At 42.6% G+C, this 25,599-nt stretch overlaps 1 long non-coding RNA gene and 1 other non-coding gene across 2 annotated transcripts; both read left to right on the top strand.

Annotated features, from left to right (window-relative positions):
• The first annotated feature begins 2,001 nt into the window (after positions 1-2,001).
• On the top strand, positions 2,002-7,335 carry LOC122558049 (uncharacterized). Its single transcript, XR_006314024.2, has 3 exons — positions 2,002-2,290; positions 5,201-5,479; positions 7,133-7,335. It is a non-coding gene; the product is annotated as an uncharacterized LOC122558049 (long non-coding RNA).
• LOC122558148 (small nucleolar RNA SNORD35) lies at positions 2,444-2,523 on the top strand. The gene has a single exon (XR_006314049.1). It is a non-coding gene; the product is annotated as a small nucleolar RNA SNORD35 (small nucleolar RNA).
• Positions 7,336-25,599: the final 18,264 nt, after the last annotated feature.

Raw genomic sequence — 25,599 nt, forward strand, 5'->3', positions numbered from 1 at the left:
TTTAGATCCCATCATGCACACCCATGGCATTACTTATGATGGATATCTAAATTATTCTGGCAGACGTGTAACCAGTAATTATTGGTGCACCTAGCACAAACTATAGTTTATTCAAAACAACTAGCTTTATACTGTCCTCCACCCCACTCTTCTCAACTTTGACAATATGACTATTATTTTTCAAGGAGCCCACATTGCTCTTATTTATTTTCTCAAGGGCAATTAATATTACCCTAACCAGTGACACCCGTGTCCCATGAATGTATTTTGTAAAAATCCTTTGTTCAGCATGACATTCCAGGATTTAAACTATCATCTCCTAGGTTTTTCATAGCATCACCCTATTCTAATTCTAAAACCTCTTTAGGCACTATATTTCTCTTCGCTTTCGGCCTCAGTAAAACACTCCCTAAATTCCTCCTCATTATTTTGCCTGTCTCTAACTCATTCATTTCTAACTCTTTCCTCCAAATTACATCAGGGAGTACTTTTACTCTCAAAATCACTACTTAAACATGCTATGGTTCTGGTGAAAACAACCCATATGCTGCTATCACCAGTGGATGGCAACTGAAAATAGTGCCAAGGATCGGTTTTGCATGACTAGAATTAGAGATAACATTCATTTAGAGCCTGAGCTGTTTTGTGTCAAAATACTGAAAAACTGACAACATATAGGATGGAAATCAGCCTTTTGCTCCCCATAAGTTACCCAGTTCAAACTGAGCTATAGTTGATCAAAACCCAACATCATTTGGTGGATTATATAAACAACCCAAGGAACACCAATTACAGAACCAATTTCACAGAAAACATTTCCAACTAAACTAACTGAACAAGTGGTCAAGTTACTTTTTGAACCAGCAATGCATGCTTCAGAGGAGGGGAAAAACAAATTGTCGAACCACAGGCATGGGGCAGAAACATGTAGAAACTTGGATGAAATCACAAATGATACATGAAGGTTGCAAAAATAAATTTTATTGAACAGAAGCATAACAATTAAAATAATGATGATAACAAATGAATGGTGTTGTGAAGATTACATGGCCGGGCTGGAATGAACAGTAGGAGGAATGGGGAAGGGAGTAGTGAAAGGCGGTATGAGTATTGAGAGGGTATTTGCGACCAGCAGACGAGGGATGTCAGTTGGGAGAGTGGAGTGGGGTGGAGATGAGAGGGGGTCAGTGAGCAAGTGGGGGGGGAGGAAGGGATCAAATGGTGGGGGAGGAGGTCAGTGAGTGAGTGGGAAGGAGGGGGGGGCAAGTGACTGAGTGGGTGGGCGAGTATGGGGGGCAGGAGCATGAGTGGGGGGGGAGGGTGAGTGAGTGGGGGGGGAGGGGATGAGTGAGTGGGGGGGGAGGGGATGAGTGAGTGGGGGGGGAGGGGATGAGTGAGTGGGGGGGGGAGGGGATGAGTGAGTGGGGGGGGAGGGGATGAGTGAGTGGGGGGGGAGGGGATGAGTGAGTGGGGGGAGGAGGGGATGAGTGAGTGGGGGGAGGAGGGAATGAGTGAGTGGGGGGGGAGGGGATGAGTGAGTGGGGGGGGGAGGGGATGAGTGAGTGGGGGGGGAGGGGATGAGTGAGTGGGGGGGGAGGGGATGAGTGAGTGGGGGGGAGGGGATGAGTGAGTGGGGGGGAGGGGATGAGTGAGTGGGGGGGGGAGGGGATGAGTGAGGGGGGGGAGGGGATGAGTGAGGGGGGGGAGGGGATGAGTGAGTGGGGGGGGAGGGGATGAGTGAGTGGGGGGGGAGGGGAAGTGAGTGAGGGGTGGGAGGGGGGAAGAGGGGTGAGAGGGGAGAATCAGAAGCCGGGCTCGTTCATTATTCCCGTGCCCCTGTCCCTGTCCCCGTCCTTACCCTCCGGTGGTGGAGCCTTGTCTCTGGTTTCCGGTCGAGGCCATGGCACCGACACCGGGGGGAAGGGGCGGGGCGGAGGGGGTCACGTGCCCGCGATTTCCGGTCGCCGTGGCAATAAATAGTGCTCCGGAAGTAGCTATCGGCCTCTGTCTTTCTCTGGGGAAGGTTCTGGAAGGAGCTGCTGGGGTAGCGGCGGGGAGTCGGCTCCTGTATCCGCCCCACATGGTCCCGATGGCGGTGATCTCCCGGGAAAGGCCCCGCCCGGCTCAATCCCCCTCCCCCTTATTCCCCGGGACCCTCCCCGGGCCCAGAGGGCTCCCGTTTGAACTTTTCTCTCTTTGAAATCCCGTTTTCAGATCCCGGGTGGAAATGTGGAGCTGGCGGTGCCGGGGCTCCGGCTGAAGGATGACCCGAGTCTGGAGCGAGTGGGCGGTAGGTCTCTGAGACAGTCCGCTGGAGCTTTCTGATGGTTTACTCTTTAGCAGATTGATAATTCTCTGTAATGTCCTGCTTTACTCGACACTAACAGCCACGTGCACTCGCTTTATAAAACCAGAAGGATCTGAGATTAATGATTTACTGAGCAGAAAATGATGTTTAACTCACGATGGTCTTCATAGCCTTCTGTGATGAGACTGCCTTAAGGCATTGCTGATTACTGCTCAGGATTTAATCAAATGTGACCAGTGGAGTGCCACAAGGATCGGTGCTGGGTCCTCTACTTTTCATCATTTATATAAATGCTTTGGATGTGAGCATAAGAGGCACAGTTAGTAAATTTGCAGATAACACCAAAATTGGATGTGTAGCGGACAGCGAAGAGGGTTCTCAGATTACAACAGGATCTTGACCAGATGGGCCACTGGGCTGAGAAATGGCAGATGGAGTTTAATTCTGATAAATGTGAGGTGCAGGACTCACATTTATTTTGGGAAAGCAAATCTTAGCAGGACTTATACACCCAATGGTAAGGTCCTAGGGAGTGTTGCTGATCAAAGAGACCTTGGAGTGCAGGTTCATAGCTCCTTGAAAGTGGAGCTGCAGGTAGATAGGATAGTGAAGAAGGTGTTTGGTACGTTTTCTTTTTATTGGTCAGAGTATTGAGTACAGGAGTTGGGTAGTCATTTTGTGGCTATACAGGACATTGGTGAGGCAACTGTTGGAATAGGGTTCAGAAACGATTTATAAGGATGTTGCCAGGTTTGGAGGATTTGAACTACAGGGAGAGGCTAAACAGATTGGGGCTGTTTTCCCTGGAGTGTTGTAGGCTGAGGGGTGACCTCATAGCGGTTTACAAAATTGAGGAGCATGGATAGGATAAATAGACAAAGTCTTTTCCCTGGTGTCGGGGAATCCAGAACTAGAGGGCACAGGTTTAGGGTGAGAGGGGAAAGATGAGACCTAAGGTGGCAACCTTTTCACAGAGGGTGGTATGTGTATGGAATGAGCTGCCAAGAGGAAGTGGTGGAGGCTGGTACAATTGCAACATTTAAGAGGCATTTGGATGGGTATATGAATAGGAAGGGTTTGGAGGGGTATGGGCCAGGTGCTGGCAGGTGGAACTAAATCTGGTCGGCATGGACGGGTTGGATTGAAGGGTCTGTTTCCATGCTGTACATCTCTGACTCCAAAATCAATTTTGCAAATTTTAATTTAGAAAAGTATTGAGTAATAGGTTCCTTAAATGGGAAAAGTAACAAATGCCATTGTGAATCTTGCTGTTGTCTGTCTCTTTGTAGCTTTTGATCTCCTGTCCTAATGCTGTTTCAACTGAAAAGTTTAAGGCTTTTTATAATAAAACAAATCTACGTTTGATGCATGTGCTGGGTACTGTTTTGCTCACCCAGTTGCAACTTTGTTTCCATCTGATCTTCTGTATTGGGAGGATCCTGGCAATTAGCTTGGAGGCTTAGATATGTTATGCAAACCAAGTGTGCAATAATCCATGCTTGAGAGTAACAGCTTGAGAATGAAGTAGGCAAAGAAATGGTAGTTGAGTACTAAAATGAGCGATGGTGTTCCTTGTGATAGCTTATTGAACTTCATTAGAACACTGAATTAAAGAATTAGTGACTGGTAATGTTTCTTGGACTGAAATGAGGTGTTGTCCAGCGTGGTGACCTGATTTGGCTTCCTCTGTGGCGGGATGCCAAGTTGAGTAACAAATATAGGATACTAAATCATACAGCATGACAACAGACCCTTCAGTCCAACTAGTCTGCGCTGACCATTTTCCCAAACTAAATTTGTCCCATCTGGCCACTTTTTTGGCCTGTACCTGCATCGACTGCTTCCTCTGGCAGTTCGTTCTGCACACTAACCACTTTTTTAAAAGTTGCCCCTCTTGTCCGCATTAAATCTTTGTTCTCCCTTTAAAAATATGCCCCCTAGTTTTTAACGTTCCCATCCTATGGAAAAGACCTTTGCTGTTCAACTTATCAGTACCTCCTCAGACCTTTTTTCTATAACAATCTCACTTCAACCTCCTATGCTCCAGGTTGGGGGAGGGGGAGGAAGTCCTGGCCTATCCTTGTCACTCAGGCTCTCTATTCCTGGCAAACATCCTTGTAAATCATTCCTGAACCACCTCCCATTTAATAGTAAACCTCCTATAGCAGGGCAACCAGATCTGGACACAGTACTCAAGAAAAGGCCTTGTCAAACACTGCTGTAACTTGCACTGTCTACCTGTGACCCAAATTTTGAAGCATTAAGCACCCAAACTCCTAGTATCTGTTCTAAACACTACTCTGGGACCTAACATTTAATTGTTTGTGTCCTGTCCTTGTTTTTTTTTACCAAAAATGCAATCCTTCCCATTTATTCAAATTAAATTCCATCTGCCCCTCAGCCCACTGATCCATTGATAAAGATCTCTTGTAATCTTAATACCAATTTTTGATGTCATCACAACTTACTAACCATGTCTCCTATATTCTCATCTAAATTCCTAATATAAATTACATGCAAGAGGACATAGTACCTGTAGAACACTGCTTTTCACAGGCCTCTAGTCTGAGAAATAATGCTCCACCACACACATACTGTAAAGCCAACTTTGTATCCATCAATTATGAAAAGTGTTTGAATACTGAGGGAGCAGCAATTCTGACTCCAGCCCTGGTCGCTTTCACATCCCTGATTTTTTACTTTTGGCTGTACAAGGCTGATACATGATCTCTGAAAATACTTATGGGCTACAGTAAGCCATTTTATTCTTTGCAGCATTCAATTTATCATGACATAATTGTATATAATGACCTCTGAATTGTTTCTGCAGAATATGACTTTAATTCAAAAGTAGTTGTAATCATTAATATATTGTGACCTGCCTATTTGTAGATATTACTGGGTTCTGGGAGAAACTCGCCTGGTGCGCCCAACTGAAACGTGAAAATGCAAGGAGAAGAAATCCCAAGCCAGTAATGTGCACAAAACTCTTGTCCGCACTAACCTGTTCTGGGTTCACAAGTGATCCATGAAACCATATCGACCACTGCAGTTGGTGGACATTGTTAACTTTGCTTTCAAGGCTAAGTTTGACATTTTCTGGAGTGTACCTGTGCTTCTTTCCCTCCTGGCAAATCTCTTAAAGAGCAGGCTCTGCTGTATTTTCACCAGGTAAGCACAATTCAAGGTGTCAGTTTTCATTTTATAGTTATTTTATGGCATGATGACTTTGCATTGCTTACATGTTAGTTATTTGGGATCTGCTGGTGGTGTTGCAGATTTGGTTTACCTCTGATTTCTGCAGGGACTGCTGTACTGATTTTTTTTTTTTTTCTAAGCCTCTGAAGTCTAATCTACTTAGGTGCTTATCCAGAAATGTACATTACACAGTCTAGCATTCTTGATAATGACCTTATCTGGTCCAGGGTTAAAATGTTTATACTCATGATGGTCATCTTAATGACTGAGATTGCTTTAAAAGTGACTGATTAACCTGGGATGAGGATGAAGCAAATAGTTAGTGTATGCAATGCATTGCATGAATGTCTGTCACAGATATAAATTCATAGAGCAAGATAATTACTCCTCCAACATTACTACTCCAATTACTCCATTTTCCCCACTTAACAACAATAACCTCACTTTTTTAAGAAAAAGACATGATCCATAATAGGTGACCCTGCTTCCCGATGGACACCAGAGTTTGAGTTGAGCAACGTAGCATTTTTTTTAAAAAAGTCTCCCTCATCTCCTTCCTGAACTCAAGAATGAACTGTCCTTCATGGAGGCACCCATTCCAAGTTCACCTGGACAGACTTGACTTCAGTCAGGATACCTCTAATTACTAACTTAGTAATTAATGAGTTCAGCCTGCCTAACCTAGCCTCATAGGGTAGGCTGCTAAGTATCTATTTTAGTCAATCATGAATTGGTGTGTATATATCCTTCATTGTGGTTTTCATATGTGCCAGCTTTCTTAATAAAGGATAGTATTGTTAACATTGTGCTTGCTATACATGCCCATGTCATTGTCATGGGCTAGAACACTCAAATGTCAGCACCTGAGTTCTGCAGTCATTTTCCACTTAATTTTTATTCTCCCAGCCAAATTAATAGCTTTACACTTAACCACATTATACTACTTTGTCACTTTTTTCCAATTTAGTCAACTCTGCACTTCTATTAGATTAGATTCCCCACAGTGTGGAAACAGGCCTTTCAAGTCCACACACTCTCCAAAGAGCAACCCATCAAGACCCATTTCCCTCTAATGCACCTAACACTATGGGCAATTTAGCATGGCCAATCCACCTGACCTGCACATCTTTGGACTGTGGGAGGAAACTGGAGTACCTGGAGAAAACCCATGCAGACACGGAGAATGTGCAAACTCCACACAGATTGTCACCCAAGGCTAAAATCTAACCTGGGTCCCTGGCGCTGTGAGGCTGCAGTTTTAACCACTGTGCCACCCAAATTCTCTATTTCCTTATTTATTTAGTATTCTCTTTAATAATTTTCCTCTAACTGTCATCTGAATTTAATATGTTGCCTTTATTGATCACTGTAATCCTTGCATTAAGATTATGCAATTTTTGAAATACCTTAACAGCAATAATAACTGTCACTTCAAGTTGCTGAAGAAGTTGAGATATTGAATAAGTAGATTTTTTCAAACTTGTAATGCTATCTGGTTATGTAGATATTTTGCAGGAACATTCCTGATAACTGTCTCTGTAGGATCAGCATTAACAATGAATCTGTTTAGTTTTACTTATGTTTAATGGTATCTAAATTAACACCCAGATTAACATTATGTTCCAGATGCCACTATATTGGACATGAGTGAATCAGGCGGTAATGAGTTTCTGAGAACACCCCCATGGAAAAGCTGGAATGAATTTCAACATCTGACCTGGTTCCCCAGCAGAATATTACACACTTAAGTGCCACTTAAGGCTTGTAAATGTGCAATAATCACTTTGGTTGTATGGAATATATTCAAATAAAGATCCTTATTCAAATTATCAATGCTTTTAAGTTGTCCATTGTATTATTTTTGATTTCACTGTTTGGTGACTAGGTGCATCTAGTAAGTGGTAAATTGGAAACTTGTGCACTTGGAACACTGTTTAGAATGGATTGTTGAACCTGCCGTGTTGGTCAATGAGATCATGCCTGAACTGTGATCTAACACCAAAATATTTATTCCTTTTACAGTGTCCTATGTTCAGTGACTGACTTGCTTCTAATGACTTTAAGATCAGATGTAGGACTTTTTATTAAGGAAGATGAGAATCATGGGGCTGGGGTGAAAGAAAAGGATTATTTCTTAGTAAGGCAGTGAAATAAACATGTTGGTTTTTTAAAAAAAAGCTAGGAGACATACAGAAATTAGCATGTTTCCAGATAATGTATTCAATAGTGCAAACTCATATTTTGGCCCAAATCCCATTCTTGGGGAACGGTCAGCACTTGGGAATAAAGGTTATCTGCAGCATAAGATTTTGTTCCTTCCTGTGTAGGAAAATGTGACTTAGTCCAAAGACCAAACAACAGTCAGCCATAATGCACATTGTGTTGCATTGTTACATGATTACTTTGAGTAGTCATGAGAAGAATTCTAACAGACATCACAGCAAGGGCATAGGTCAATGCTTGTTAAAGGGAAATTTTTATTCTTATGTCTTTGATCTAGATTAATGTGGCTATTGTGACTGTATAAATATATTTAGAACTGTCATTGGACTTCTCCAGAGATTTCTTCCACACTGCATTGCTAAGAGCTCTAAAGATCAATTTGTGCTACTGAACACCAGATTCAAGACAAAGATCTCTCCAACAATTGGTGCAGTTGGCAGGATGCTACACCTGTCCTCAGCCAACTGTGGGGCATTTGTCTTCAGTTGCATTTTAGGCTGATGGTGTTTAATAGCCCGAATGCCAGCTAAATATCTTATTCAGAGTCCAACTACTTCACTTTTGCATTTTAAAGGGATTGAAATCTTGTTCTCCTCTCCTCTCCTCTCCTCTCCCAGTCCCATCACAGCATTCAGAAGGGAGAATGGCATGAAATGACTACCAGTCACATGAATTCTTTTGTGGACAGAATCTGGTTAGGCAGTGACTCAGAACAAGCCTGACCTAGCCATGGCATAAGTGTGGGGAATTTTGGTTGAGAGCCACATTGACAATCCAGGATGCAATCTCCTGATGAAGAAGCAGCACTCTGACAGTTAGTGCTTTCAAATAAGCCTGTTGTACTGTAACCTGGTGTTGTGATATTTAACTTTTGACATTCAGGAGAAAGTAGCCAGCCTAACTGAAAACCCATCCCACTGAGCATTTAATCCATTTATCAACACCTGTTTGTATGCACTGACCAGGTGTACTGTAGCAACTTGCCAACAACAACGCTTCTGATTTTAGTGGGCATACTGGTGAGGTGGTGTAACCTGATAACATTGCTGTTCATAGGGATTAGAGTCATTACTTTAGACTTCCAGATGTAAAGATCAGTCTTTCATTAGCCTAACGCATGGAGAAACTTTGAATACTCCTTGATTCCCTGTTTCCCACTTACTAACATTTAAAAGTATTCTGATCTTGTCTAATGTAGGTGACTTCACATTTGTGTATGTTGCTTTGGAAGCAGGCTGCAATGTTAATGTTTGGCAAGGTTTGTGGCATTTTATGCTATGTTCACAATGCTTTTAATTGTCAAATGATGCCAATTAGTGCTTGCCCATTGTTCCTCTTGACTCCTGCACTACTGGTCAATGGTTTGTCTCTGCATATGTCAGCTCAGTTCATGATAAACTGAATTTGAGGTTCACATTGTCTCCTCGTGGAAATTATTCTGTAAAAGTTCCCTTATACAATGGATCTTGTCCATAGAATTGTGGTGCACTGTATAGTTAGAACAATTGCTTATTGTTGCTTTTGTTCAATAGTAGACAATGGTCCAACTTATTGCTGCCTTGGCAAATTGTGTAGTTAGTAATCTTTACATAGTGCATGCCAGCAAATAATCCATTTGTACATGATTTTAGGTCTTTATAGTCAGATGGTCCTCATTCTCAATTTTTCTAAAATGAGAGACAATCACCTGACCGGAGATCAATAACCAGGGGTGTACTTTAAGGGCAATGGTTTGAGACCATTTCTTGAAGGAAAAACATCCAAAAGAGGTAGGAACCACCACAACATTTAGCATTGGATGAACACCTGGACCCATAACAGCATGTAAGGCAGTTTTCAAGGTGAGAAATGGGATTAGAGCTAATGTGTCCACGATGGTCATCATGCACCTGATGACCTTTTTTCAGTGCTGTGTGTAATATGAAGCCAAACTGCTGCATAGAGTAGTACAAGTGCCTAAAGATGAAGTTGGAGTTTTACTGTGCAAATAGTTTGGTAGCTTGCTTTGTTCATATATGTTCTTCAACATCAGGACTAATTAACTATTGGTAAAGAACTAATGTCAATGTCAGGCAGCATACCCAGTAAATATACAAGTAAACATAGCAACCTCTAAGGACCAATTGCTGAAAGCTGTGTTGCAGCTGCCTTCAGCTAGTTAGACTTTTACAGCTGTGGACCAATTAACTAGGTCTTCTTGCTGCCCTATGATCTGTTCCATGACTGCAGCTTTTGAGCTCAGAATTGTCAAGGTGGGCATGATTTAGTTTGAAGCTAAGCACCTTTTGTTTTCTTGGGATTGCATTTTACTAGCAGCTTGGAAGTGTTGAACCTTGACCATAAATTCAGTTCTGTTTTAATGTGCGTTTCTTCAATGCACATTGGCTTTAACACGAATGAAGAATTTCAACTTTCCTTACCTGGATTGGCTAAAATGTGGTTCTGGTCCCATAAGTTTGAATGGCATAACTTGTGCAATTTTAACACTATCTCATAAGAATGTAGCTATCACATTATACCAGAACTAACTGTACTGAGAATGAAGTGCAGTCCTTAATGCCCTCTGGTGGCTCATTGGTACCATCTGCATCCTTTCCATTTGAGGAAAAATGAACTGAACTCCCATTTTTGCAATTCTGGAGCTAGTATGTCCTCTAAAGAGATTACTGGTGCTTTTGACTTGGATTTAGCTCCTGTTAAAAACATTAATGTTAGTTTATTAACTAGAGCATGTAATTAGGAATAATTATCTCTGAACTGAGGCATAGCATGCACATGTCCTTTTCCCTAAACCTTTAGTATCACCAGTGCCACAAGGTTGAAAGGATGATAAACTTCTCTTTTTTAAAAAAAAAACTGCAGATGCTGGAAAAACGCAGGCCTACCACCATCAGATAAAGAGAAATCAGTTTGTTTCTGGTCTAGTGACCCTTCAGAATTTAAGGTTTTTTCTGTTGTAACCATGGCTTAACTTATAGAAGAATTCGTCGTAGAGCTGCACAACATGGAAAAGTACTCTTCGATCAAACTTGTCCATGCTGTCCAGATATCCTAAATAAATTTAGTCCAGTTTGCCAGCATTTGGCCTATATTCCTCTAAACCCTTCCTATTCATATATCCATACAGATGTGTTTAAATGTAATTATACTAGCCTCCATCACTTCCTCTGGTTGCTCACTTCATTTATGCACCACCCTCTAGAAAACATTTAGATGCCTTTGTGATGGAGGTAGATGAAAGAAGGGGAATTATAGACTGATTAGCTTAACCTCTGTCATGGGGGAAATGCTTGAGTCTATTACTGAGGAAGAAATAGCAAGGAATCTAGATAGAAATTGTCCTGTTTGGCAGAAGTAGCATGGGTTCATGAAGGGTAGGTAATGCTTAACTCATCTACTGGAATTCTATGAAGATATAAGCATAATGGACAACAGGGACCCAGTAGATATGATGGATCTAGATTTCCAAAAAGCTTACAATGAGGTGCTGCAAAAAACGCTGATGCATAAGATACAGATACAAGGTATTACAGGCAATGTGTTAGCATGGATAGAGAATTGGTTAACCAACAGGAAGCAAAGAGTGGGATTAAATGTGCCCTTTTCTGGTTGGCAGTGACTAGTGGTGTTGTAGTTAAACTGGTCCTTTCTCAAGGTGACTGTGCCCTTGGTTTTATTTTTCCAGAGAGGTGGGGTGGGGGCAGTAATTAGCCAGGCTCCAGCTAGACTGGGTTTGAATGGTTTAATGAGGCCCTTTTTGCTTACACCTACCAGATATTGCCTCCAACAGTAGGCATTCAAGACTTTAAAAATAAGATATAATCAAAAGGGATTGGCCAGCTAGCTGTGTAACTAGTCTTCATTTAGATTAGTCAGTTGAGTTCAGCTGGCATCTGTGTGAGGAGCTGACACTCTCCGCTTCTGTCTTCAATGCCTGTAAGACTTTGTTTCATTTTTTTTCTTTTTGTGCTAAGGGATATTGGGATTGTTGCAAGTAGTTTGGCACAGCATCATTAAGTTGGGATAGCCTGTCATGTTCAGATAGGATAAACTATTTTGCGTTCTATTTTTCTGTTCTTTGTGTTTCATTCAGTATTCTTGTAAATAAATTCTATTTTTTTTGTCTGACCAGCTTATTCTCTCCTGGAATATCCACTGTACACTTGCTTAAATCAAATAGCAAAGTTAGGTCTGGGCTACTTTTTTGAAATGTTTTGAGCGGTCTGGCCTGATCCAGTGTACCTCTGGGATCAGTGTTGACACCACTTATTCACAACTTACATAGACGATTTAGAGTTGTGGACCACGTGTAGTGTGTCAAAGTTTGCGAATGACACGAAGATCGAGCAAAGTGTGCAGAGCACTGTGAAACTTTGCAAAGGGCCAATTTCAGAGTTGGTAGAGGTCTGACAAAGGAGTACAATATAATGTGACATCATCAATTTGGTAGGAATAACAGTAAAAAGGACTATTACTTGAATTGTAAAAAAAATGTAGCATGCTGCTATGCAGAGGAACCTGGTTATCCTTATGCATGAATCACAGTAGGTTGGTTTGAAGGTGCAATGAATAATTAAGAAGGCAAATGCAGTTTTATCCTTCATTGCTAAAGGAATTGAGTTTAAAAGCAGGGAAGTTATGTTGCAGCTGCACAGGATGCTGTTGAGGTTACACCTGGAGTACTGTGTGCAGTTTTGGTCTCTTTACTTGAGAAAGGATGTACTGGCACTGGAGGGAGTGTAGAGGAGGTTCACTAGGTTGATTCCGGAGTTGAGGGGTTTAACTTATGAGGAGAGACTGAGTAGACTGGGATTATATTCATTGGAATTTAGAAGAATGAGGGGGGAATCTTATAGAAACATATAAAATTGCGAGAAGAATAGATAAGTTTTAAGTAGAGAGGATGTTTCCACTGATGGGTGAAACTAGGACAAGAAGGCATAGCCTCAAAATTAGAGGGAGCAGATTTAGGATTGAATTGAGAAGGAAATTGTTCATCCAGAGGATTGTGAACCTATGGAATTCTCTGCCCAGTGAAGTAGTTGAGGCCTCCTCAGTAAATACTTTTAAAGCTAAGAGAATCTTTTGAACAGTAAAGAAATTAAGGGTTAGAGTGAGAATGTGGGTAGGCGGAGCTGAGGCCACAAAAAGATCAGCTACTATTTTAGTGAATGGGGGGAGCAGACTCGAAGGGCCAGATGGTCCACCCCTCCTCCTGGTTTTTATGTTCTTTTAAATCTTTCCCCTCTCACCTTAAACCTATGTCCTCTAGTTTTGAACTCCCCCATCTGGGGAAAAGACTTTGTCTATTTACCCTATCCATGTCTGTAATAATCTTTTAAATCTATATAAAGTCACCCCTCAACCCCTACGCTCCAGGGAAAATAGCCCCAGTCTATTCAGCCTCTTCCTATAGCTCAAAGCATCCAACCCTACATCCTTGAAAGTCCTTTCTGAACCCTTTCAAGTTTCACAACAGCCTTCCTATAACAGGGAGACCAGAATTGCATACAGTATTTCAAAATAACCTAACCAATGTCCCGTATAGCCACAACATGACCTCCCAATTCCTATACTCAATGCACTGACCAATAAAGGCAAATATACCAAATGCCTTCTTTGCCCTGTCTACCTGCAACTTCACTTTCAAGGAACTATGAACTGTACTCCAAGGTCTCTTTATTCAGCAATAGTTCCCCAGGACCTTACCATTAAGTATATAAGTCCTGCCTTGATTTGCTGTTTCAAAATGCAGCACCTCACATTTATCTAAATTAAACTCCATCTGCCACACCTCGGCCCATTGGCCCATCTGATCAAAATCCCATTGTACCCAAAGGGCACCTTTTTCACTGTCTGCTACACGTCCGATTTGGTATTTTTTGCAAACTTACTAACCTTGATGTATCTACTTCTGTATCCAATTTGAATTTAGTTCGCCTATCATTTACCATAGCGTCTGGGTACCTGAATTCATCCTGCATGTCTGTCACCAAGGGAGTCAATCTCCCAGTAGGTCTGCCTTACCCCCAGGAAGAGTTCATTTTGCCCCCTCTGTCCATCACTGTAGAACCGGGTGCAGACTGCCATGGTCTATTAATTCTTTGCATTGGTGCTGCAGCTGTAACCCTCTCTATAAAACTGGCTGGTGGCATTCCATGGCATTGACTACACCCTATTTATTTGCAAACTTACCATTGGTGGATCTCTGAGTAAATGCTTTTCTCCTATGATTGTAAGAAGCGTTGGTTCTTTGTAAAGCTTTAACTATTGTGGTCAATTTAATGTTTTGTTTCCTTGTTCCCTATTGTTACTTCCCCAGTTTCATTCTCTTAGGTTCTGAAGGAGGGTCCCTGGATGTGAAATAATAACTATTTTCTCTCTAGTGATGCTGCCAAAACTGCAAAGTTCCTCAAATTTGTTTTTGTTTGTTTCAACTCTGGCACCTGCATTTCTTTGTTTTTTCTCATTATCCAAGGTTGGTTTTCCCTTTGGCCTCTCTTTTCCTATTTAAATAAAAACTCTTGTTGCCCATCTTGAGTTAATTGCAAGTTTACCTGAAGTTTATTTTCCCCCTGTTTATTTTTTGGCTTTTTATGATTTCCTAATCTTGTGCCTTACCACTAATCTTTACCATGTCTATGTTTACGTTTTAAATTTTATCCAATTCTTAACGTCCTTGATGAACCATGTTGGTTTATTCCCTTCCTAGAATCCTCCTTCCAAGCTTATCTTTTTAAAGTGATGAACTATTTTCTTAAATTTCTTCATTGTTTGGAACTTTTTTCTGGTAAACTCCTTTTCCAGCCCAGTCTAGCCAACTCTAATTTCATTCCTTTGTAATTACTCTTACTTAAGTTTAGTACAGTTGTTTCTCCATCTCAAACTAAAAGCTAAATTCTGCCATGCTATGGTCCCTGTTTTCTCTGGGATCTTTTTTCTGGCATCATTTATTAAAACTGCCTTATTATATATCATTCACTAGATCCAAAATAGCCTGATCTATGTTTGGATCCACTACACTTTGTTCCAGAAAACTGTCCTGAATGCACTCTGAATTCTTCCTCATGGCTACCCCTGCCAATCTGACTTTCCCAATGTACTTGAAGATTTTTACATGCCCTCATCTCCTAATTTATTCTCTGTCCTATACTATAGCCAGTGCTAGGTTGTCTACAGACTACTCACGCTCCTGTCCCCTTCTTTTGATATTATACTCATGATAAAACTACAAATGTGTTGAAGAGTTAACAGCACAACCCCTGTTGCAAACCCCAGAAAGACATTTTGAACAGAAGGTCATGTTGAGTGTTTGGACAATTTGAAATCCTTTTGTGAGAACATTGACTAAGGCTGCGCTAATGCATTGTGCATGGGATGGAGTTTCATGGGGCAAGTAACAAGCAGTTGGTCACTATCCAGAGCTTGATTTGAATTTTTATTTATGATCTCAATTGCCAGGAACATAAAAGAACTATCAAAGTGGAATTTGATGAGGCAATATGTGTTGCCTTAATTTACAAATCTCTTGTCAGTAAAGCTGTGTGAAAGCAAAAGCACAATTCTGGAAAACAGAAGATTTCAAAGTACTTTTTAATATAATGAGAATTTACCCTTGAAGAGGATAAATGTTTCGTTTTGCATGACACTAACCTGAATAGTTTAAATTTTAAAAATGACATTTCCTACCAAGAGGGCAGTGCTGCTTTCTGGGTTATTTCCCTATGTGATAATGGCAGCATTGTGACACTTCAAAAATTACCTTTTTGGTTTAAGATGTGTACGTCCCTGTGGATAAACAGTGATGTTTCTTTTTTCTGACACATTGTCTGAAATGAAGTGAAGGCATCTCTAAATCCCATGCACAGTTTCTAGTTCTCCAGTCTTTTCGTTTTGTTATGCATCACCAGAATTTAACGAGAAGACTGAAGAATCCGATCGCTGCATGTTTGTGATAAGCTCTAAATACAGCTCTCTCATTGATTGCTGGAATGAAGCATTTTGTATGCAAATGAAGTATGGATTGGCAGAGCTAATGCTGCCAGGATGGAAAATAACAAACATTTAGTCCCTTGAATACACTGTTTGCATAAGCTTTAAGTAACTTTGAACAGGAAAGTGTTTTGCCTAATTATAATGCACAATGCAACTTAGACCCCTTGTTGTATTTTGTAATTCTAATCATTGGGAGAAATATGAAATACAGTCCATTGTAATTATACAAAGTTATTCTTTTCCAAACAAAGTAACCATAGAACTGACCATTTGAATAACTGTTATGGTGAAAATGCACTGCATTGGGAAATATTCATTCTTTGACACTTGTGTTGGATATTTGTGTGTTTAAAGATTTTATTCTTAATCCTTCATCTTTTCGTTCTCCTATCCTAATACCACTTTTTAGTTTAGTTTACTGTGATCACAGACGACTCTGCATCTGAGTTAAGAAGTTATGGGTGTTCTCACTCCAGAAAATTGACATATACTTTAGGCTAACAATTCAGTGCAGAATAGGCAAGTGAAGTAAGTGCATTATCTGATATAATCCCTTTGAGATGAAATTGAAAATTCCAGCTACATATTTGGATGATACTATTCAAATTCTGTGGTGTGCTGGCCAATATTTAATCCTTGACCAACAACATAAAAGAAGAGAAAATGAGGTCTGCAGATGCTGGAGATCAGAGATGGAAATGTGTTGCTGGAGAAGCGCAGCAGGTCAGGCAGCATCTAGGGAACAGGAGAATCGACGTTTCGGGCATTAGCCCTTCTTCAGGAATGAGGAAAGTTTGTTCAGCAGGCTAAGATAAAAGATAGGGAGGAGGGACTTGGGGGAGGGGCGTCGGAAATGTGATAGGTGGAAAAAGGTCAAGGTGAGGGTGATAGGACAGATTGGGGTGGGGGCGGAGAGGTCGGGAAGAAGATTGCAGGTTAGGGAGGCGGTGCTGAATTTGATGGATTTGACTGAGACAGGCTGGGGGGAGGGGAAATGAGGAAACTGGTGAAATCCGAGTTCATCCCTTGTGGTTGGAGGGTTCCTAGCCGGAAGATGAGGCGTTCTTCCTCCAACCGTCGTTTCGCTGTGGTCTGACGATGGAGGAGTCCAAAGACTTGCATATCCTTGGTGGAGTGGGAGGGGGAATTGAAATGTTGAGCTACAGGGTGGTTGGGTTGGTTGGTCCGGGTGTCCCAGAGGTGTTCTCTGAAACGCTCCGCAAGTAGGCAGCCTGTCTCCCCAATATAGAGGAGGCCACATCGGGTACAGAGGATGCAATAGATGATATGTGTGGAGGTACAGGTGAATCTGTGGCGGATATGGAAGTTTCCTTTGGGGCCTTGGAGGGAGGTGTGGGCGCAAGTCTTGCACCTCCTGCGGTTGCAAGGGAAGGTGCCGGGAGTGGAGGTTGGGTTGGTGGGGGGTGTGGATCTGACGAGGGAGTCACGGAGGGAGTGGTCTTTACGGAATGCTGATAGGGGAGGGGAGGGAAATATATCCTTGGTGGTGGGGTCCGTTTGGAGGTGGCGGAAATGACGGCGGATGATGCGCTGTACATGGAGGTTAGTGGGGTGGTAGGTGAGGACCAGTGGGGTTCTGTCCTGGTGGCGGTTGGAAGGGCGGGGTTCAAGGGCGGAGGATCGGGAAGTGGAAGGGCGGTTGGAAGGGCGGGGTTCAAGGGCGGAGGATCGGGAAGTGGAAGGGCGGTTGGAAGGGCGGGGTTCAAGGGCGGAGGATCGGGAAGTGTGGCGGTTGGAAGGGCGGGGTTCAAGGGCGGAGGATCGGGAAGTGTGGCGGTTGGAAGGGCGGGGTTCAAGGGCGGAGGATCGGGAAGTGTGGCGGTTGGAAGGGCGGGGTTCAAGGGCGGAGGATCGGGAAGTGTGGCGGTTGGATCCCGATCCTCCGCCCTTGAACCCCGCCCTTCCAACCGCCACCAGGACAGAACCCCACTGGTCCTCACCTACCACCCCACTAACCTCCATGTACAGCGCATCATCCGCCGTCATTTCCGCCACCTCCAAACGGACCCCACCACCAAGGATATATTTCCCTCCCCTCCCCTATCAGCATTCCGTAAAGACCACTCCCTCCGTGACTCCCTCGTCAGATCCACACCCCCCACCAACCCAACCTCCACTCCCGGCACCTTCCCATGCAACCGCAGGAGGTGCAAGACTTGCGCCCACACCTCACATCTCTCCTCCCTCCAAGGCCCCAAAGGAAACTTCCATATCCGCCACAGATTCACCTGTACCTCCACACATATCATCTATTGCATCCTCTGTACCCGATGTGGCCTCCTCTATATTGGGGAGACAGGCCGCCTACTTGCGGAGCGTTTCAGAGAACACCTCTGGGACACCCGGACCAACCAACCCAACCACCCTGTAGCTCAACATTTCAATTCCCCCTCCCACTCCACCAAGGATATGCAGGTCTTTGGACTCCTCCATCGTCAGACCACAGCGAAACGACGGTTGGAGGAAGAACGCCTCATCTTCCGGCTAGGAACCCTCCAACCACAAGGGATGAACTTGGATTTCACCAGTCTCCTCATTTCCCCTCCCCCCAGCCTGTCTCAGTCAAATCCATCAAATTCAGCACCGCCTCCCTAACCTGCAATCTTCTTCCCGACCTCTCCGCCCCCACCCCAATCTGTCCTATCACCCTCACCTTGACCTTTTTCCACCTATCACATTTCCGACGCCCCTCCCCCAAGTCCCTCCTCCCTATCTTTTATCTTAGCCTGCTGGACAAACTTTCCTCATTCCTGAAGAAGGGCTAATGCCCGAAACGTCGATTCTCCTGTTCCCTAGATGCTGCCTGACCTGCTGCGCTTCTCCAGCAACACATTTCCATCTCAACAACATAAAACCCAATTAAGCAGTCGTTCACTTCATTATTATTTGTAGATACTGGTGTAAAGTCAAGGCTATTTTCCTATATAACATTAGCTGTTCTTCAGAGTAATATTCATTGTCTTTACAATGAAGCAAGAATGTGAAAAGAACAGTGCAAATTATAACCACTGGTATGTTTTGACAGTAAATGCTGGCAGACAATTAGACAGTGCTAATGTCCATGCTTGCTACTAATGAATATATTTTTTGCTAGACTTCACTTAATGTTGGTCAGAACTGAACCAACATTTTACCTAGCTCTTGCCTGGAATGCTGGTGCTGCTATCTTTGCCCATATTCAGATTATCAACATTAATGTTGATTATACAGTATTTACGATAAAGATGTGGTTTATGATGTTGCAACAAATTTACATTGATTAACTTAGAGAAATGGCATTTCTACTGACGTTTTTTTTTCAAATTTTAAGTGCATAAGCAGAGTATAATATACTTTATTTGTCTGGGTTCGTTGTATTCAGTAATGCGTTGATTGGTTAAACTAATGGTTAGTGTTGTTTTTAACAAATGTGGGAAAACAAGGGAGGGAACTAAAGCAGAATAATGGTGCAGGGGGAGATAATGCATTTTAACCCCTGTGGTGTCCATCTGTGTCTAAAAGCTTCTAGATGCCAGCATGTTTCCTCTCTACGGACACCAGGGCACATATGTAGCTATGGAAGATGCAGTCAGTCAGGAATTAAAAGCCTCCACCATGACTTGCTGCCTGGACCTGTTGATGATTACTTTTTAAAAAAAATATATTTTATTGGAAAAATAGATTTTTTAATATTACAACAAATGCAAAACAATAGAATTCAAAACAGTATAATAAAACCCCAACCAACCCTCATGTACAAATGTTTAAAGAAATATAGGAAAGTATAGAATTAAAAAAAACCCAAACTAGCTATTTAACAAAATTAAAAAAAACAACAAACTAATAAATAGTAATAACTTAGCCCAGCCAAACAAAACGCCCATATGTTCACAGTTCCTCCTCCCTGGATATTGATCTCATAAAACACAATTGTTTTATGGCTATATAAAAGCCCTTGTTAGTGTGGCAGATAAATCTGTGTCCAGGTACTCCAAAAAAGGGCAGCCATGTCTTATAAAAATTCTCAGTTTTGTGGTGTACCATATTTGTGAGAAAATCCAGGGGAATATGCTCCTTAACAATCTTTCGCCAATACAACAGGCCCGGGGGGGTTTTCAGATATCCAACTTAAGAAAATATTCTTTCTTGCAAAGAATGTGAGAATATTGAAAAGCATTTTCTTATGCAAGTCTGCAGGAAATACAGAGGGCAGGCCCAAAAGGAGAGAGATAGGGTCCTTCTCCACCCTTACACCCAAAATCCTCTCCATTGCGCCCGCCACAGCACTCCAATATGTTTGAAGCCTATCGCAAGACCAGAGACAATGGGTAAGGGTGCCCGTGTAGACCTTGCACTTGGGACATGTTAAAGATACCCCTGGTTTAAATTTTGACAAACGGTCCGGAGCCAACTGGACTCTGTGGAGAATCTTCATCTGTAAAGCATGGGTCCTATTGCAAATTGATATCTTCCTTGCATTCTCCCAAATATCCTCCCATGCCTCTAAAGAGACTTCAACACCCAGCTCTCTCTCTCTCCCACATCCTGCAAAGTCGATCAAACTCATCTGAGGGGGCACCCCCCAGTTGATGATATAAAGTACTGACAGAAAGTGTACTCTTAGGACTTAGCACACTTCTCTCTCTGTCGGATTTGTAGGGATCAGTCAAAAGAGTGGTAGTTTTTTGAATAAAATCCCTAACTTGAAAAAAACCGAAAGAGGTCTCTATTAGATAACTCATACTTTTGTACTAGCTGATTGAAGGACATCATTACGTCTCCCTCAAATAAATCGCCCATGCAAGACACACCCCTAGTTGCCCAAAGTTTAAATCCGGAATCTATCATACCCAGTTGAAAATCCGGCATACCCACTAAAGGTGTAAACAAAGATGTTTTGCCATATTGCTTTCACTCTGCCGAATTGCTCTCCATGCTTTAACAGTATTGAAAACTATTGGGTTATGGCAATATTTCCTAACTGTCCTTATTTTGTCCAAAAACAGCAAACTGGTAAGGGGGCACCTTGCCCGGGAGGCTTCGATATCTAGCCATATTGAAAGAGGATCTCCACATACCCAATCATTCACGTAGGTCAAAAGCTTAATTCGTAATTTTTAATGTCTGGAAGGTCCACTCCCCCCAATCTGTGAGGTAGTTGCAGTTTAGCTAATTTAATGAGGGGCCGCTTACGATGCCAAATAAAGGAGCTAAACCAACAATTCAGTCTCCTATCTTATTGAAAATCACGGGGAGTATCTGTATCAGGTATAGCAAACAGGGGAGAATATTCATCTTAGTAAGCGCTATCCGAACCAACCACAAGACTGGAAGTGCCTCCCATCTTTGAAGGTCTTGTTAAAGGGTTTAGATGGAGAGGAATTTGTTAAATATGTACAAGAAAATTTTCTGATTCAGTATGCGGATGTACCTACTAGAGAAGGTGCAAAATGTGACCGACTCTTTGGAAATAAGGCAGGGCAGGTGACTGAGATGTCAGTGGAGGAGCACTTTGGGGCCAGCGACCATAATTCTGTTAGATTTAAAATAGTGATGGAAAAGGATAGACCAGATCTAAAAGTTGAAGTTCTAAATTGGAGAAAGGCCAATTTTGATGGTATTAGGCAAGAACTTTCAAAAGCTGATTGGGGGCAGATGTTTGCAAGTAAAGGGACGGCTGGAAAATGGGAAGCCTTCAGGAATGAGATAACGAGAATCCAGAGAAACTATATTCCTGTTAGAGTGAAAGGAAAGGCTGGTAAGTATAGGGAATGCTGGATGACTAAAGAAATTGAGGGTTTGTTTAAAAAAAAGAAGGAAGCATATATAAGGTATAGACAGGATAGATTGAGTGAATCCTTAGAAGAGTATAAAGGCAGTGGGAGTATACTTAAGAGGAAATCAGGAGTGCAAAAAGGGGGCATGAAATAGCTTTGGCAAATAGAGTTAAGGAGAATCCAAAGGATTTTTAAAATACATTAAGGACAAAAGGGTAACTAGGGATAGAATAGGGCCCCTCAAAGATCAGCAAGGCAGCCTTTGTGTAGAATCGCAAAAAATGGGAGAGATACTAAACGAATATTTTGCATCAGTATTTACTATGGAAAAGGATGTGGAAGATATAGAAAGTCGCGAAATAGATGGTGACACCCTGCAAAATGTCCATATTACAGAGGAGGAAGAGCTGGAAGTTTTGAAACACATAAATACCCAGGACCTGATCAGGTGTACCCTAGAACTCTGTGGGAAGTTAGAGATGTGATTGCTGGGCCTCTTGCTGAGATATTTGTATCATCGATAGCTACAGGTGAGGCACCAGAAGACTGGAGGTTGGCTAACGTAGTGCCACTGTTTAAGAAGGGTGGTAAGGACAAGCCAGGGAACTATAGACCAGGGCCTGACGTCGGTGGTGGGCAAGTTGTTGGAGGGAATCCTGAGGGACAGGATGTACATATATTTGGAAAGGCAAAGAATGATTTGGAATAGTCAACACGGCTTTGTGCATGGGAAATCATGTCCCACAAGCTTGACTGAGTTTTTTGAAGAGGTAACAAAGAGAATTGATGAGGGCAGAGCGGTAGTTGTGATCTATATGGACTTCAGTAAGGCGTTCGACAAGGTTCCCCATGGGAGACTGGTTAGCAAGGTTAGATCTCACGGAATAAAGGGAGAACTAGCCATTTGGATACAGAACTGCCTCAAAGGTAGAAGATAGAGGGTGGTGGTGGAGGGTTGTTTTTAAGACTTGAGGCCTGTGACCTGTGGAGTGCCACAAGCATCGGTGCTTGGTCCTCTACTCTTTGTCATTTACATAAGCGATTTGGATGCGAGCATAAGAGGTACAGTTCGTAAGTTTGCAGATGACACCAAAATTGGTGGTGTAGTGGACAGAGAAGAAGGTTACCTCAGATTACAACAGGATCTTGATCAGATGGGCGAATGGGCCGAGATGGAGTTTAATTCAGATGAATGCGAGATGCTGCATTTTGGCAAAGCAAATCTTAGCAGGACTTATACAATTAATGGTAAGGTCCTAGGGAGTGTTGCTGAACAAAGAGACCTTGGAGTGTAGGTTCATAGCTCCTTGAAAGTGGAGTCGCAGGTAGATAGGATAGTGAAGGCGGCGTTTGGTATGCTTTCCTTTATTGGTCAGAGTATTGAGTACAGGAGTTGGGAGGTCATGTTGCAGCTGTACAGAACATTGGTTAGGCCACTGTTGGAATATTGCGTGCAATTCTGGTCTCCTTCCTATGGGAAAGATGTTGTGAAACTTGAAAGGGTTCAGAAAAGATTTACAAGGATGTGCCAGGGTTGGAGGATTTGAGCTATAGGGAGAGGCTGAACAGGCTGGGGCTATTTTCCCTGGACTGTCGGAGGCTGAGGGATGATCTCATAGAGGTTTACAAAATTAAGAGGGGCATGGATAGGATAAATAGACAAAGTCTTTTCCCTGGGGTGGGGGAGTCAAGAACTAGAGGGCATAGGTTTAGGGTGAGAGGGGAAAGATATGAAAGGGACCTAAGGGGTAACGTTTTCACGCAGAGGGTGGTATGTGTATGGAATGAGTTGCCAGAGGAAGTGGTGGAGGCTGGTACAATTGCAGCATTTAAAAGGCATTTGGATGGGTATATGAATAGGAAGGGTTTGGAGGGATATGGGCCGGGTGCTGGCAGATGGGACTAGATTGGTTTGGGATATCTGGTCGGCATGGACGGGTTGGACTGAAGACTCTGTTTCCATGCTGTACATCTGTATGACTCTATTATTGGATAAAATTGGCTTTGAACAGCCGAGCCAAAACTGGAGTAATGAATATGCCCAAATACACAAACCCAGCTGTGACCACCTAAATGGGAACCTATAGTCACCCTCAAGACCTAGCTCCTTCATAAGACCACCCATAGGCATAGCCTCTGATTTCGCAAAATTAATCTTGTACCCCGAAAAATCACCAAATGTGCAAATGCATTGTATCAGGCGAGACACTGAAACTGCTGGGTTTGTCAAAAAAGTTAGGACATCGTCTGCATACAACGAAATCTTATGTAATTTTGACCCCACGTCTGGAGCTGATATATTGGGATCCCCACAGATGGCCTCCGCCCAATGGTTCAACCACCAACGTAAAAAGCAATGATGAAAGGCTGCCAGCTGCCCCTAAAAATATTAAAATTGCTTGATCGTACCCAGTTGGTGATGACCGCCGCGAGAGGGTCACCGTAGAGAACCTTTACCCATCTTATAAAGCCTTCGCCCAAACCAAACCGCTCCAAAGTATAGAAAAGCTATGGCCACTCAACTTAGTCAAATGCCCTGTCTGCATCTAGAGAAATCACCAATCCCTGTGTTGACTGTTGGCATGCTTGAATTACATTAAGCAGCCTCCCAAGATTATTGGAGTATCTGTGACCCTTTATGAAACCCGTCTGATCCTTTTTAATAATAGAAGGTAACACAGTCTCCAGCCTTAACGCGAGAGTCATAGAAAGGATTTTAAAGTCTACATTTAAGAGTGAGATGGGCCAGTACGAAGTACAGTATTCCAGGTGTTTCCTGTTTTTAAGGATAAGTGAAATATTAGCCTCTCTTACAGATGATGGGAGACAACTATGACTGTATGAATCATTAAACATATTTAGCATCAGGCCTGACAGTATACTTACAAATTCCTTATAGAACTCACTGGGAAGTCTGTCAGGACCGGGCGCCTTTCCACTCTGAAGCTGCCTCACAGCTTCCTGCACGTTTTGCTTTGATAACGGGGCATTGAGAAAGGACTCTTGTTCGGGAGTCATACCCGGGAGCTTCAGATCCCTAAAAAAAATTTCCATTTTGGCCTGCCCCTCCTTACAATCCTTGGATTGGTATAACTTAGAGTAACATCTCTGGAACGCCACATTAATCTTTATAGAATCACATGTTAGGTTCCCAGAACCTTCCCTAATCGCCATAATGGCTTGTGGGCACTGCTTTTTCTGGCAAGATACGCTAAGTATTTGCCTGGCTTGTCACCACGCTCAGATAACTTTGCTTTGCAAAAACCATGTTGCTGCTCACCCTTCTGCTGCTTCCTACTGGCGGAATATGAAATAACTAACCCCCTAGCATAGGCTTTGGCAGGTTTCCAGAGGACGGATGAGCTACCAACTGAGCCTAAGTTAATGTCTAGGAACACCCGAAATTCCCGAGAGAAATGCTCCACAAACTTATTATCCTTGAGGATAACAGGATCCATTCGCCAGTTCCTCAAACCCACTGTAACATCCTTAATCTTAACCATAAGGTACACTGGAGCACGATCAGAGATGGTAATATTACCAATTGTACAAGATGCAACTAAATCCAGGGTTACTGCAGGGGTCAGAAAAAAATCAATCCTAGTGAGACAGATTGGAAAAAAAACGTAAACTTTTTACCTGTAGTGCAGAGGTGCCTCCAGACGTCCATCAACCCTAACTCCTGACACAGACCCACTAACTATTTAGCTTGTACAGAGGGTATCAAGGGATCTTTGGACAACCTGTCTACTGTGGGATCCATGAGACAGTTAAAATTTCTCCCTATAACTCCCAGGACTCGAGACTTATCAGTTTAGGAAAAACATCTACCAAAACTTTAAGAGGATGAGCTAAAGGACAATAAACATTTAAAACACTATATTCTTCCCCATTTATCAAGGCTTGAAGAATTACAAACCTCCCGTGTGTGTCTTTAACATACTCTAACAGCTTAAATGGGAGATTCTTCCTAACCAATATAGCTATTCCCCTACTTCTGGTATTAAATGATGATCAAAGCCATTCTGCTGTAATTTCAGATGCTCTTTATCATCTTACATGTGTCTCCTGTAACAAAGCAATAGCCACCTTCTCCTT

This window comes from Chiloscyllium plagiosum, unplaced genomic scaffold (genome assembly GCF_037043375.1).
Source record: "Chiloscyllium plagiosum isolate Xiang-an unplaced genomic scaffold, Cpla_swu_hap1 HiC_scaffold_18, whole genome shotgun sequence".
In the NCBI taxonomy this organism is placed as follows: domain Eukaryota; kingdom Metazoa; phylum Chordata; class Chondrichthyes; order Orectolobiformes; family Hemiscylliidae; genus Chiloscyllium; species Chiloscyllium plagiosum.